Below are 13,867 nucleotides of genomic sequence, written 5' to 3'. Positions count from 1 at the left end.
CACAGCGGATGCCCTTACAGCTACAACCTAGTACTGCGAAATACACTCATAAAACACTACAGTCAATTTACTTCATCCAATTCACCTATAGGCTATAGCACGTCTTTGGACTGGGGGAAACCAGAGAAACCTCTTGCTGTGAGGTGACAGTGCTAACCACTGGGCCACCTTGTTGCCCCTATGTCGACATAGCTGTTTTTATGTATATTGTGTGCTTTGAATTGTTTTGTCTGTCTTTTGTACTATTGGACCTTGTGTCTGGAATAATATTACAGTATTTGTTTATCTTCTTAATGTTAGATAATGTGAATTAAGTTGTTCATTGTTAGTTAATGTTACTCACAGTGATTTTACTCATGCATTAGTAAATGCTGAACGATGATTAATAAATGCAGTACATTGTTGATAATACTCAGTTAAATACATAGGCCTAACTACATTAAGGTTTGGACCATAATTATAAGGCCTTTCCAAAAAATCTTTCTATATATATATAGAAAGATGAAAGATTTTTTGGAAACCAAGTCTGATATATATATATATATATATATATATATATATATATATATATATATATATATATATATATATATATATATATATATATATATATATACACATTTGAAGTTTAATTAAATTAATAAAATGAAAGATTAATAAAATTATTAGCCCCCTTTGAAGTTTTTTTCTTTTTTAAAATATTTTCCAAATGATGTTTAACAGAGCAAGGAAATTTTCACAGTATGTCTGACAATATTTTTTCTTCTGGAGAAAGTCTTTTTTTTAATTTCGGCTTGAATAAAAACAGTTTTAAAATTAAAAAAAACATTTTGAGGTCAAAAATTATTACCCTCCTTAAGCTATATATTTTTTTCAATAGTCTACAGAACAAACTATCGATATACAATGACTTGCCCTAACCTGCCTAGTTAACCTAATTAACCTAGTTAAGCCTTTAAATGTCACTTTAAGCTGTATAGAAGTGTTTTGAAAAATATCTAGTAAAATATTATTTACGGTCATCATGGCAAAGATAAAATAAATCAATTAGAAATGAGTTATTAAAATAATTAGGTTGAGAAATGTGTTGACAAAAACCTCTCCGTTAAACAGTAATTGGGGGAAAATATAAACAGGGGAGACTAATAATTCTGACTTCAACTGTATATATATATATATATATATATATATATATATATATATATATATATATATATATATATATATATATATATATATATATATAATTTATTATTTATTTATTGATTATTATTTCATATGATTATACAAGCAGATTATTTTTCTTAGTTTCTTATTTGTATTATTATATTTATAATGATTGAATGTATAATTATTAATAAAATAATTAATAAAAAATATAACAATAATTATTTTTTGTATTAATATTATCATCGTGATTATTATTACTATTATTAGACATTGTTTTGTTGGCTTGTTATCATGAAGCAATGACCTTTTTATGTTGTTTTTTTAATTTCTTAGTATTTTGGTTCATATATATATATATATATATATATATATATATATATATATATATATATATATATATATATATATATATATATACACACATAAACTAATCCGTGTCACCAAATGATTTATTTATTTTATTTAGTTTTTTGCATAAATATCCTTTTAACTACCTGCTCTACCAAATGGTTGACCATATTTTGACTGTGTCAAATAATGACTGTTAAAGTAGATAATGGTTTACACACAGCATTGCTGATTTACAAAAAATTAAACAAACATAATCCTGTTGCACTACTATGATGTTGGTTTTATTGTAAAAAAAAAAAATAATAATAATAATAATAATAAAAAGGAAAACATGTTAAATGAGAATCTGAAATATTTTATGACATACTTCAAAAAATAAAGATGATTTGTTATTCAAAAATGTTTTATTTTGATTTTATTTTTTTAAATAAATTGGTCTTACACTTCATATTTTCAGATTTTTCATTTCGATACTTTTACCATTAACCAACATATTAACCATTGTGTTAACTAGCAACATTAGGAGTTAAGAAATGCTGTCCAAAATGTTTTTCTTGGTGGGGCAGTTAAAGGGATATACCAAAACAAACCATAATCTGTAACACTATGTATTTTTATAAAAATACATCTGTAAGCACATTTTGTAGCTTATATGCCTAACGATGTTATTTTAAATTCAATTATATTATTATTTATATAAATATCATTTTGTTTGATTGTATTGTTTGTAATTGTATCACGTTACCACCAGATGGCAGTATGCACCAATTGAAAAACCCAGCTGAGGCCCTGAACAGAGGCTCAACACGAGTTTCTCCACAGCTTCATGGATTAACTTCAGTATATTCAATCCCAAATGTCTGTGATCTGCTCCAGAATGTATTATTCACACATATAAAGGCAACAGTGTGGCGTTTGGCTACAGTATGGTCTATAATGAACAATCAAGTAAACAGATTAAAGGATTACTTTGAGGCTTTTCTCTTTGCCTTCATTGTCCCTCAGGTCTTCAAGAGTGAGAGTGATGGTCTCTGTGTGTAAACTGAGTAATTATTGGAGGATTACCATCACCTCACCTTACAGAGATGCGGCCCTTCTCACAATCCCACAGGGCCCTTGTGACCCTCACACACACACACACACACACAGAGATGATGGCGTGTGTTCTCAGATAGAGACGAGTGTGTGAGCGAGTGTGACCTTCATGCTGAGCTCTAGCGTTGATTTCTGATTTAGTGTCAATCCGCTGCGCTTGTCATGCCAGGCGAGGTGCTTTCCACAAGGTAATAGAAAAACTCAAGGGCAGAGAGAGAGAAAGAGAGAGAGAGATAGGGAGGGCAGGAGAGATGGAGGGAGATGTAACTGTTTTGGTTTTCAGAACAAACAGCAAAGAAACAGCACAAATGTACAAATGCATTAAATTGGGGGACCAGAAACGTGTTGGCAATTAAAAGTTAATTCCCATTGGCTGGATTAAAGGAAGAATTTACAAATTAACTACAATATTTAGCAATATGCAGCTGTACTGATTAATAAAAAGATCACTAATTATTTAGTATGCACAAATATTAACTCACTTAATTAGTTTAGCGGCCGATTAATTAGATACACCTTACTAGTACTTGGACCCCCCTTTGCCTTCAGAACTGCCTCAATCCTTCATAGATAGCAATCCGTGGCATAGATAAAACAAGGTACTGGAAATATTCCTGAGATTTTGCTCCATATTGAAATGATAGCGTCACACAGTTGCTGCAGATTTGTCGGCTGCACATCCATGATGCGAGTCTCTCATTCCACCACATCCCAAAAGTGCTCTATTGGATTGAGCTATGGTGACTGTGGAGGCCATTTGAGTACAGTGAACTCATTGTCATGTTCAAGAAACCAGTCTGAGATGATTCACGCTTTATGAAATGGTGTGTTATCCTGCTGGAAGCAGCCATCAGAAGATGGATAAACAGTGGTTGTGAAGGGATGGACATGATCAGCAACAATACTCAGGTGGGCTGTGGTAATACCTGCCAACACTCTTGGGAGTCTCCCGTATTTCAGACCCATCTCTTGTATTGTTCTGTCTCATACACTATTACAAAACCACCAGCAGCCTGAGCTGTTGATACAAGGCAGGATATGGATTCATGCTTACATGTTGTTTACGCCAAGTTCTGACCCTACCATCCAAATGTTGCAGCAGAAATCGAGATTCATCAGACCAGGCAACGTTTTTCAAATCTTCTATTGTCCAGTTTTGGTGAGCCTGTGCTGTGCGAATTGTAGCCTCCTCTTCCTAGCTGACAGGAGTGGCACCGGTGTGATCTTCTGCTGCTGTAGCCCATCCGCCTCAAGATTGCAAACTCCACACAGAAATGCCCACTGACCCAGTCGAGGCTCAAACCAGCGACCATCTTGCAGTGAGGCGATCTTGCTACCCACTGCGCCTCCATACAGCCACAAATGAAGATATTATATATATATATATATATATATATATATATATATATATATATATATATATATATATATATATATATATATATATATATATAGTATTTATTTTTGTACTACGGAAGTTGTTACAGCTTTCTACATCTTTAAGAGAAGAAGAAAGAAATTCATAAAGGTGTGAAACCACTCGAGGATGAGTAAATTGGGAGCTAACTTTCATGTTTGGGTACACTATCATTTAAAAAAAAAACCTTTGTTATTAGCGACACCGGTGGCCGTTAAGTGAACTGCAGCTGTTACGCAATTAAGATTTTACTTCATTGGATGCGGTGAAGTCTATAACAGGGATGCCCAAACTCAGTCCTGGAGGGCTGGTGTCCTGCAAAGTTCAGGTCCAACCCGTAGCCATATCAGCCTGCAGCCTGAGACCGGTTACTCACTGAAGCTAAGCAGGGCGGAGCCTGGTCAGTACCTAGATGGGAGACCACTTAGGAAAACTAGGTTGCTGTTGCACTGTAAACGATTTATGTTGTTTTCACAGTATTATACTGCATTTCTCAACAGTTTTTTACTGTATAAGCTGTGCACAGTGTGTTACTGTATATATTGTTGTTTTCACAGTATAATAATGTATTTTCAACTTTTCTATACTGTGAACATGGTTAACAGTATGTTACTGTAGATTTTATAATGAATTTTGGGGAAAAATCTGTTACTGTGTATCTAAATACAGTACTGCAAATGACCAAGAACACCTCCACACACACTATATATTATGATTATTATGTTTATTTGTTTTTAGACAAATTATTTTGTGAAGTAAATAACCTAACCAGTTTCTTCAGACTGTTCAGTGCATTAAACTGTCCCCTGGTTTTCCATTTTTGGGTGCACTTTATAAGGCAACATGGAAATATTAAATAATATTTAATAAACATAGCTTTGTGCTAAACCAAAACGTAAATTGGAACAAAAATAAATTGATTCACGAAAACAAAGACTTAAGTCTTTAATGTCTTTAATAACTTAAATGTCAGAGTGACCAACCTGCTTTAGACGGATTCAAGAATATTGGGCACCCATGGGCCACCGTAGAGGTCACATATCTCCGCATTTTCAAAACAACATTTTAAAATACGCACTATCTTAATAAATAAACCACAGAATTGAGTTTAAAACAACTACATTCTCGCATGAAAAACGGTTAAAACTTTATTTCATAACACATTTATCTAGTCATCGAGGACAGGGCATGTCTCAATAATGTCTAGGCCGATTAAAGCATGAGGTTTGCCGGATACATGAGTGATGGAGCGCCGTCATCCCCTGGAGGTCAGAATCTCCCCTATCGGCAAAGCACACTTAAAATTAAACATGATATCTAAAAACAAACCACAGATTTGAGTTTGGAAGAGCTACATTCTCGCATGAAAAACTGTTAAAACTTCATTTCGTGACATATTAAACGCAATATTTATGATATGATCTGGCTTTTCTCATCCGCCATTATATTTGCTTGTTGGTGTGAAATGAACTCTGGGAGAAAAAAATATTAATTCTCAAAACACTTCAAGCGAACCTTATTCTTAAAGTCAGATATATGTAATATTTTCGCTGGTAAAGTGAGAAGAAAAAAACAATATTACTATTTTATCAATATCACGTTTGCACTGGTTCGGTTCAGCACACAAACGACACCGAATCGGATTGAACCGTTTGCTCGGGAATTATTTTATCACACGTGTTCACAAGCACATTATGTGTATAAATGTGTGTGGCCGAGCAGTATAACGAAATAGTAATGATTCATTGTTGTGTCTTACAATAATATACAAAAAGGAATCGGTTTTAGGCGGATTCGACTCTTTACTGTTCTAAGGAGCCGATTCATAAAGCCGAGCCGACTCGATTCGACCTTCACCAGGCAAGCAACGGCTCTTCTAATTTGAAATCCACCTGTCGCCTTTTCTTCCAGTGAATTCATCCTCGGTAAGTTTTTAAAAGTTAAATTCTGTTCGTTAAAGGATTGTTTTGTGTATATTTACGTGTAGTGTGTGTGTAATTTAAAATAATTAACCAAGTTACTTTAGTTGTACTGTAAGTTACGTACTTATGTCACGTTATTCGACGCCAGACCGTGTTTGTAGTGTTTGCGAGGTATTAGATAAGGTAATTACAGTGAGTTTATCTTGAGTGAGTTTTTGACCATATAACGTTAAGTTACCTGAAAAAAAAACGTAACTTTTACTTGGGGTTAACTGCATTCATGAATTCTCTATTTCAGCACAACACTGAGATGAAGGCAAAGTCACCATGAAAAGTTAAACGTTAAACGTTAAGGTAAGCTCTGGTCTTCATGTGGTCATTATGACCAAGTTATCATTATGGTTAGATTTGTAAACTGTAAGTTAGTTATTCAAACTAAACTCACAATGAAACAAGTCTAACTGTTTTATTAAATTGAGCTGATAATAAAATTCAGTTGATGTCTTTTAAGCTAACGTTAATATTAACATAATTCATATTAATTGTCTATTTCTCACTGGTTAATGAGCTTATTGTATAACGTTATTGTGTCATTAATTGTACATTTTATTTTTGGTGTTCAGGTGTAGGGAATGATTTGTATACAAATTTATTTGAACCCCATACAGATTTGTATGGTTGTACCATAGATTTAGATTATTAAATGTTAAGTCTTATTTTACTCTTATTATATTTATCTTTTTTGCACCTTTAGCAATTGATGCTGAAAAACTGATGCTACCAATCACTCCTCACTTGATTATTCAAGGTAATGTTGATGTCTTCCTTATTTTTATTAGATTTTGAAATGTCAAGTTGTTCACAGATTTGTTGTGAGGAGTTTCATGTACAACCTCTTTTTCTTCTTCTTCCAGTAGCGACGCAGTGGCACAGTAGGTAGTGCTGTCACCTCACAGCAAGAAGGTTGCTGGTTCGAGCCTCGGCTGGGTCAGTTGGCTGAATACAATGGCATAATGATTCTGCTTGCTCACAGGAGGTACTTGATTTAGTTTTCCTCAAGCGATACATCAGTTTTTATGAGTAATGCGTGACACTTGAATTGAAGGGACAGTTCACCCAAAAATGAAAATAATGGCATCTTTGGCATCCTCCACTTGTTTCAAAATAGTTTGATTTTTTTTTTTGTTCCATTGAACACAAACTCATATTTTTTTTAAAGAAATTTGGTTCAAATATGGATGTCAATAGTTTCTGGTTTCTAACATTCTTCAAAATATCTGCTTTAGTGTTCAACAGAAATTTAAATGGATTTAAAACACATGGAGTAATTGTGGCAGAAAAGTAAACTATCCTTTTAAATATTTTATTCTGAGACTTATTTATATGTGTCTTGTCTTTTGCCATATTGTCTTTCTAGCTCAGATTGTGATGGACCTGGAATGTGACACCAGTTACTCTTAAGTCAAGAACCAAATAAAGCACAGATGTGGAGGGATCTGCAACTAAACTAACTGGAGGAAAGAAACCTTTAGGTAAAAACACCTGCTTTAGATCTGAAGTATTTTATTTGGCATAGAGTATTATTTTTTTATTCTTATTCTAATTTTATGTTATGTATATACTGAATATAAGTCATTTAAATTTCACAAATGATTGAATATATAATATCATCTAGATGTCTTATTTTTTATTGTGTTAAACATTGGTACTCAACCCTGTTCCTGGAGATCGACCTTTCTGCAGAGTTTAGCTCCAACCCTGATCAAACGCAACTAAACAAACTAAATAGTATCTGAAGGAGCACTTGGTAAATAAAGACAGGTGTTCTTGATCAAGGTTGCAGGTAAGCTCTGCGGAAAGGTAGATCTCCAGGAACAGGGTTGAGCACCCCTGATCTAAATGCTCAAAAATGCTGTTTCAGAGGTGAGGTTGGATGTAGTTCAGAAATAGATTCATTAGGATCAATGCTTAAAGTAAATGTTTACTTCTCTCTGTAGACCAAACATGCTTAGTATCCCACACATTTTAATGAATTATTTATTTTGGTTACTTTTACATCTATATATGGGTAAGCAAGTATTTAATAAATAAAATTATTTTAAACCACTTAACCAAATGACTCTATTACCCTAGCTTCTGGGAAAAAAACATGTAAAATAACAGATTTTTTTTTTTTACAGTGTGGGTGAACATACTACCTTGATGTCCAACAAAGACTGCACAAGAGCTCATTTGATGGCACATATTCTGTCCTGTCTACATCTCTGACGAAGTGCTTCGACATCAGTGAGTAATAAATCTTCATATTATCATGCATTAAGGATTTCTGTAATCCTTCTTTAATGTTAGTTTGTAATCAGCAGTGACTGTTTTAAAATTTGGTATTTAAATTATTCTTAACGTTTTACTGATGCTGTGCACAGTAACGTTATGATGATTTCAAGAGTTCACACTTAGCTGATGATTGATTATAAGCAAGTTTGGCATGCTGTCCCGGGAGAGAGCCCTGAGCTCGAAGGTTCTTGAGCCCTGGGCTCCCTCCCGTTTGGAGGAAGAGAGGGGAGCCTCGAGCTCAGGTAGATCTCGACAACTCCCCTTTTTATAATAGCTAAAGATTAAGATTGAAGGCTATTAAAAGATATGCTGCATTATTAGATTACCTGTATTGAAATTTAGATTTAACGATTAACTTATTGTACATGTTTTTGGAATGTGGGAGGAAACCGGAGAACCCGGGGAAAACCCACGCAAGCACGGGAAGAACATGCAAACTACACACAGAAACGACCACCGGCCTGTTAAGGAACTAGAACCGGTGACGTTCTTGCTGTGAGGCGACAGTGCTAGTCACTGAGCCACCGTGCTGCCCTATGGAGGGAAAGGTGAAAAGGTAGGGGTGGAAGGGGGGATTCTTCAAATCGAAGATGACTGTAGTGAGAAAACCCTGGCTCTTTATAGTGGTTAGGAATGGCCTGATTGGTGGATCAAGCATGCTAATGCAGAACCAGCCGTGTTCAATCATAATCACGTGCTCCTCTCGAAATTAGTTTATGAATAAACTTCACTTAATTTGAGGAAATGTCACTGGAGAGGTGTAATAATATTTATTTGTCTCACTGACATGCCATCACTGCATATTGAAATACAGTAATACGAATTGACCGCAAAATATTATCACAAACATTTCATGTAATAGACTGCTTGACTACTCTTCATTTCTTTGCTCAACTTTAACACATTTGATCGTGTCGCTGCACCTCTCGGCAGATTTTGCCAAAAATGAATGCTTAGTGATTACTTTGTTTTATGCGAACCAAATGTCAGTAACTCATCATTAGCATTATTTTTTTTTTAAATCACCCATGGCTTTCATGTTCTCTAACGTAATCTTGTCTGTAAGTTAGAAGTAGATTTTCACATGTTAAAAGCCTAAAAGTACTTGATTAACATTAGTCACGTTAAATTAATTATTTTATTTATTTATTTATTTTTAATATGTAGCCTCTTAAGGTCAGAATTAACTGTGTTTACCCCTCTTAAATTCGTGGAAGTGCTAGTGTGGTCATGGAATCAGATATTCAAGCTATACAGAGTCAGACATTAAGTTAAGATGAGACTTTATTTTTTACATACCTGTGTGGACACTTGACTAGTGTTGACTTGACTGATCTTTTCCCCATTAACGTTAGTGTAATTGTAAATAGACAACAATCTGTATTTTGCCAACAAAAACGATAAAAAACAGTGTTTTATATATATAAAACAGCAGTGCGGTGTTTGGTTTCTGAATGAATGAAATAATTTGAGGCATGATTAGTTTTTACTCCAGTGATTGATTTTGCTTGTCGTTTTTGCAGGATCATCAGAAGTGCTCCTGCCCTTTTTCACTGTCCCTTTTCCACAACATCATTTGGCCTTCATCATTTCCTGTCTTGTAGCAGTATTTTCATCTGTTTTTAAAATTGTAATACTTTTTGATGCATTAATTGTTGACTGGTTTTACTGATTAATTTTTCATTAGTGTTCTGTTGCTGTGTTATATTGAATAATTGCTACTGTTTCAGTAGGGTTTACACAATAAACTTTTATTGTGAAGTTAAAGTTTCAGATTCTTTATTTTTCTTGTTTTTTTTTGAACAGTTAAAATAACATTTGTGCAATTTTTGAACTTTTTTTGCTCATTATAAAGTAGCACTGTTAAATACAATAAAATAACATTTAATAACTGTAAAATACTATACAGTAATAATGAAAGTAACGTTAAAATACCGTAGTTCTGCATGGTAAAAATGTACAGTAAAATACTGTTTTCAGTTTTGCAGTATGTGTATTACTACTGTAATTGGTGTTACAGTATAAAAAGAAAACAGTAAAATGATGTATTACATTTTACAGTAAATCTAATACTAAAGTAATTAGTATTACAGTAATGTTACTGTTTTATGAAATACAGCAGCTACTGGATAATTGTTGCCAGTAACTTACTGTTAATTTAACAAGAAATCGTTTACAGTGTGGAATTGGTGTTAGTGAGGCCAGCAGGGAGCACTCAACCTGTGGTCTGCGTTAGTCCAAATGCCCCAGTAATAGTGAAGGGGACACTATACTGTCAGTGGGCGTCGTCTTTCGGATAAGAGGTTAAACCGAGGTCCTGAATCTCTGTGGTAATTAAAAAGACCAGGGATGTAGGGGTGTATCCCCGGTGTCCTGGCCCTTTATCGGCCCTTATGAGCATGGCCTCCCAATCATCCCCATCCACTGAATTGGCTCTATCACTGTTACTCCACTGTCAGCCAATCAAGCTCTTACTAGGCTTGAAACCTGCTTGCGCATGTGTTGAGGCAAGTTGGAGCTAAAATCTACAAGACCGGCCCTCCACGACCGAGTTTGGGCACCCCTGGTCTAGAAGGTATACAGCTGCAGATACTTATGTCAGTATACTGTAGCATAATGTTTGTGATGCTGTACAGCAAAAATGATTTTTGTATTACCGCCAGGGCAGGGGTAGACCTTAATAAAATACTATTTGTTGGGTAACTTAATAAATAATATAAACATTTCACATTAGTTACTGTTTTTACATGACTTTGAGTGTTGCGGTGGGGTAGACGTTAATAGAATAGTATTTAATGTGTAACTTAATAAATGTAAACAATAGTCGTTAGAGTTACTGTTTTTACATGACATTTGAGTGTTGGGTTTGGGCTTAGGGTAGGGGTAGACGTTAATAAAATACAATAAATGAGTAATTTAATGAATAATTTAAATAATTCTCGTTAACTTTAAGCTGCAGCTGTATACCTTCTAACAACAACAGAGGCTCTTTCATCAGTGACGTGGAAGTTTGCACAAAAACTGTTATTGACAAGTATCACGTGAAAAGATGGGGTAGGACAACTAAAATTACACCCTTATGATAGGTCTAGTTACAATCCAAAATAATGGTAGCCTACTAAATGTTTCCCTACCACTTTTAGTGCTACATAGCTATGTTTTTATAGATGGTGATACTGTATGTAGCACCTTAACCACCCCCCACGAACCACTGGTGTTATGTTATCGGTTCTCTTATGAACAAAGAACAACTTAGCAGAGTTCAGTAGCAGCTCAACTACCACAAATACCTGCTGAAGAACATTTGTGTTTGTGTTATAAATAGTTACAGCTGAAGACTAGACATGTAAGGTTTACATTAATGCAGTATCTCTGCATGAATCTACGTCATTGATGTTACAGTACAAAATGTCTCTTTTTGGCGTTGTGTTGAACATTGTGAGCGTTCCTTTTGTAATATGGCACAAAGCGTGACCTGTCAGGTTTGTGGATTTCTTTCTACACCCTTCATGTTTAATAGAACAGAACAAAAGTTCTGAAAGCGCACAAATGTCACTTTCTTTTGATTTTCTGGATAAAAAAAAAGTCTTCTGGGTAAAAAAAAAAAAGTTCCAGGCTTTCATACATTAATAGGTCACAAAAACGTCTGGAGATTTTTTCACCAGTTTCATTACACGCAATTGACTTTTAAAAGGCATCCTAACACTGCACACTGTTAGAATCACTTCTAGGATGAATGTTTAGAATCCATTTTTAGCGTTTAAAGTGACAGACCACAAAATCTGGCATGGTTTGGATGTTAATGCAGTTCATCATTATCTTTATCTTGGTGTGAGATTTAATTCAGTATGGAAATGTAAATTCATGACCGCCCATTAGATTCATTTATTCATTTTCTTTTCAGCCTAGTCCCTTAATTAATCTGTGTTTGCCGCAGCGGAATGAACCAACAACTTATCCAGCATATGTTTTACTCAGTGGACGCCCTTCCAGCTACAACCCATCACTGGGAAACACCCATACACACTCATTTACACACATACACTATCCGGAGGAAACACACATGAACACGAATAGAACATGCAAACAACACACAGAAATGTTAACTGGCCCAGCCGAGGCTTGAACTAGTGACCTTGTTGTGAGGCGACAGCGCTACCCACTGTGCCAACCTAAAGCTATATATATATATATATATATATATATATATATATATATATATATATATATATATATATATATTACAAACGCACAATATGGTTATAAAGGTTGTTTATTTGCCTTGATTGTGTCATAAAGAGCCTTTAACCTTCTTATAACCTTTTGATTGAACAAAAGGTTCTAATACACTCTAAAGCCGGCGTGCTCAAACATTTTCTTATGAAGGGCAATAAACAAACTTGATTGAGGCTAGTGGGCTGAATGTAAATATAACATGGATAATTTCTTAATTTATTTAATAATATTTAAAAATGATCTGTATTAAAAATGTTTTTATTATCTAATAAAGTATTTTAACCGTTTTATTTTATTCATTTTATTTTAATCAAGTTAGTTTTGTTTTTTCTGTAAAAAGTTCATTATACAATCTCATTTATAACAGAATTACAGTATTTTTGCCTTGATTTGCTTGCCGATGTCATGTCATAATTTCAGTTTGCATTTTTGTAGCTCAGCAATGAAACAAAAGAGATTATGTAAAAAAAAAAAAAAGTTTACATTAAATTAGAAATGACGATCACTGTGTTAAAGGCATTCGCCCCAACACTCTCCATCATTCTAACTCTCCTCTTAGGTGGGATGGTCAGCCAAATCAAAGCTTACAATGAGCCAACTTTGGCCCATGGGCCATACTTTGTGCATCTCTGCTCTAAAGAACTCTGGGTTATCGTAAACCAGGGGTGTCCAAATTTGCTCATGGAGGGCCCATGTCCTGCATATTTTAGTTCCAACCCCAATTAAGCTTACCTGAACCAGCTAATCAAGCTCTTTCTAGGTTTAATAGAAACTTCCAGGCAGGTGTTGTAGGAAGTTTGAACTAAACTATGCAGGACACTGGCCCTCCAGGACCGAGTTGGAACTAGGCATGGGCTGCTATACGATTCTGACGATATGATAACCTTGGATGAAAATATCACTGTTTCACGGTATTGTGATTACTGCTCTAAAATATAGTATTTTTAAATGTCTGGGCAACAAACAACTATTTTCCCCATTGAACACAATATATTTTATTTTGAGAAACATTTAAAATATTTTGGAGCAGTAAACATATCAGGCTAAAAATTCAAATAAATCATTGCCTTCTGCTTTCCTCATCAGTTTAAAAACCTTTTTTTTACCACTTTAAAAGGGATGTTTGGAGATCTGTCTTTTCTTTGGATATAAATGAAACCACTGCACTGCTCAGGTCTACAGCATGCTTGGATGTTGGTTTAAAAGATGTTTGCTGAATTGTAGGCTGACCAGTTGCTTTTGATGTGTATTTCCTTATGCTGTAATTAACTGTAAAATTAACTGTATTTTACTGTAGATTGGTTATACAGTATAGTACTGTAGTTTAAACTTGCATTGTGGG

General features: G+C 34.4%; 1 protein-coding gene and 1 long non-coding RNA gene across 5 annotated transcripts in view; one reads left to right on the top strand and one right to left on the bottom strand.

Moving 5' to 3' along the window:
- ap3b1a (adaptor related protein complex 3 subunit beta 1a) overlaps positions 1 to 13,867 on the bottom strand; it is a 762,544-nt gene that overhangs the window by 446,557 nt on the left and 302,120 nt on the right. The gene's annotated exons all lie outside the window — the stretch shown is intronic.
- On the top strand, positions 5,892 to 10,056 carry LOC147838748 (uncharacterized). 3 transcript variants are annotated; one of them, XR_015519963.1, is made up of 7 exons: positions 5,892 to 5,958; positions 6,254 to 6,309; positions 6,710 to 6,763; positions 6,873 to 6,991; positions 7,373 to 7,487; positions 8,136 to 8,241; positions 9,813 to 10,056. It is a non-coding gene; the product is annotated as an uncharacterized LOC147838748 (long non-coding RNA). The 3 variants fall into 3 exon arrangements; XR_015519962.1 differs by having other exon boundaries at positions 6,870 to 6,991; XR_015519961.1 differs by lacking the exons at positions 5,892 to 5,958; positions 6,254 to 6,309 and having other exon boundaries at positions 6,645 to 6,763; positions 6,870 to 6,991.

This window comes from Danio rerio, chromosome 21 (genome assembly GCF_052040795.2).
Source record: "Danio rerio strain M-AB ecotype USA chromosome 21, GRCz13ab, whole genome shotgun sequence".
In the NCBI taxonomy this organism is placed as follows: Eukaryota; Metazoa; Chordata; class Actinopteri; order Cypriniformes; family Danionidae; genus Danio; species Danio rerio.
This window is presented reverse-complemented; position numbering and strand designations above follow the sequence as displayed.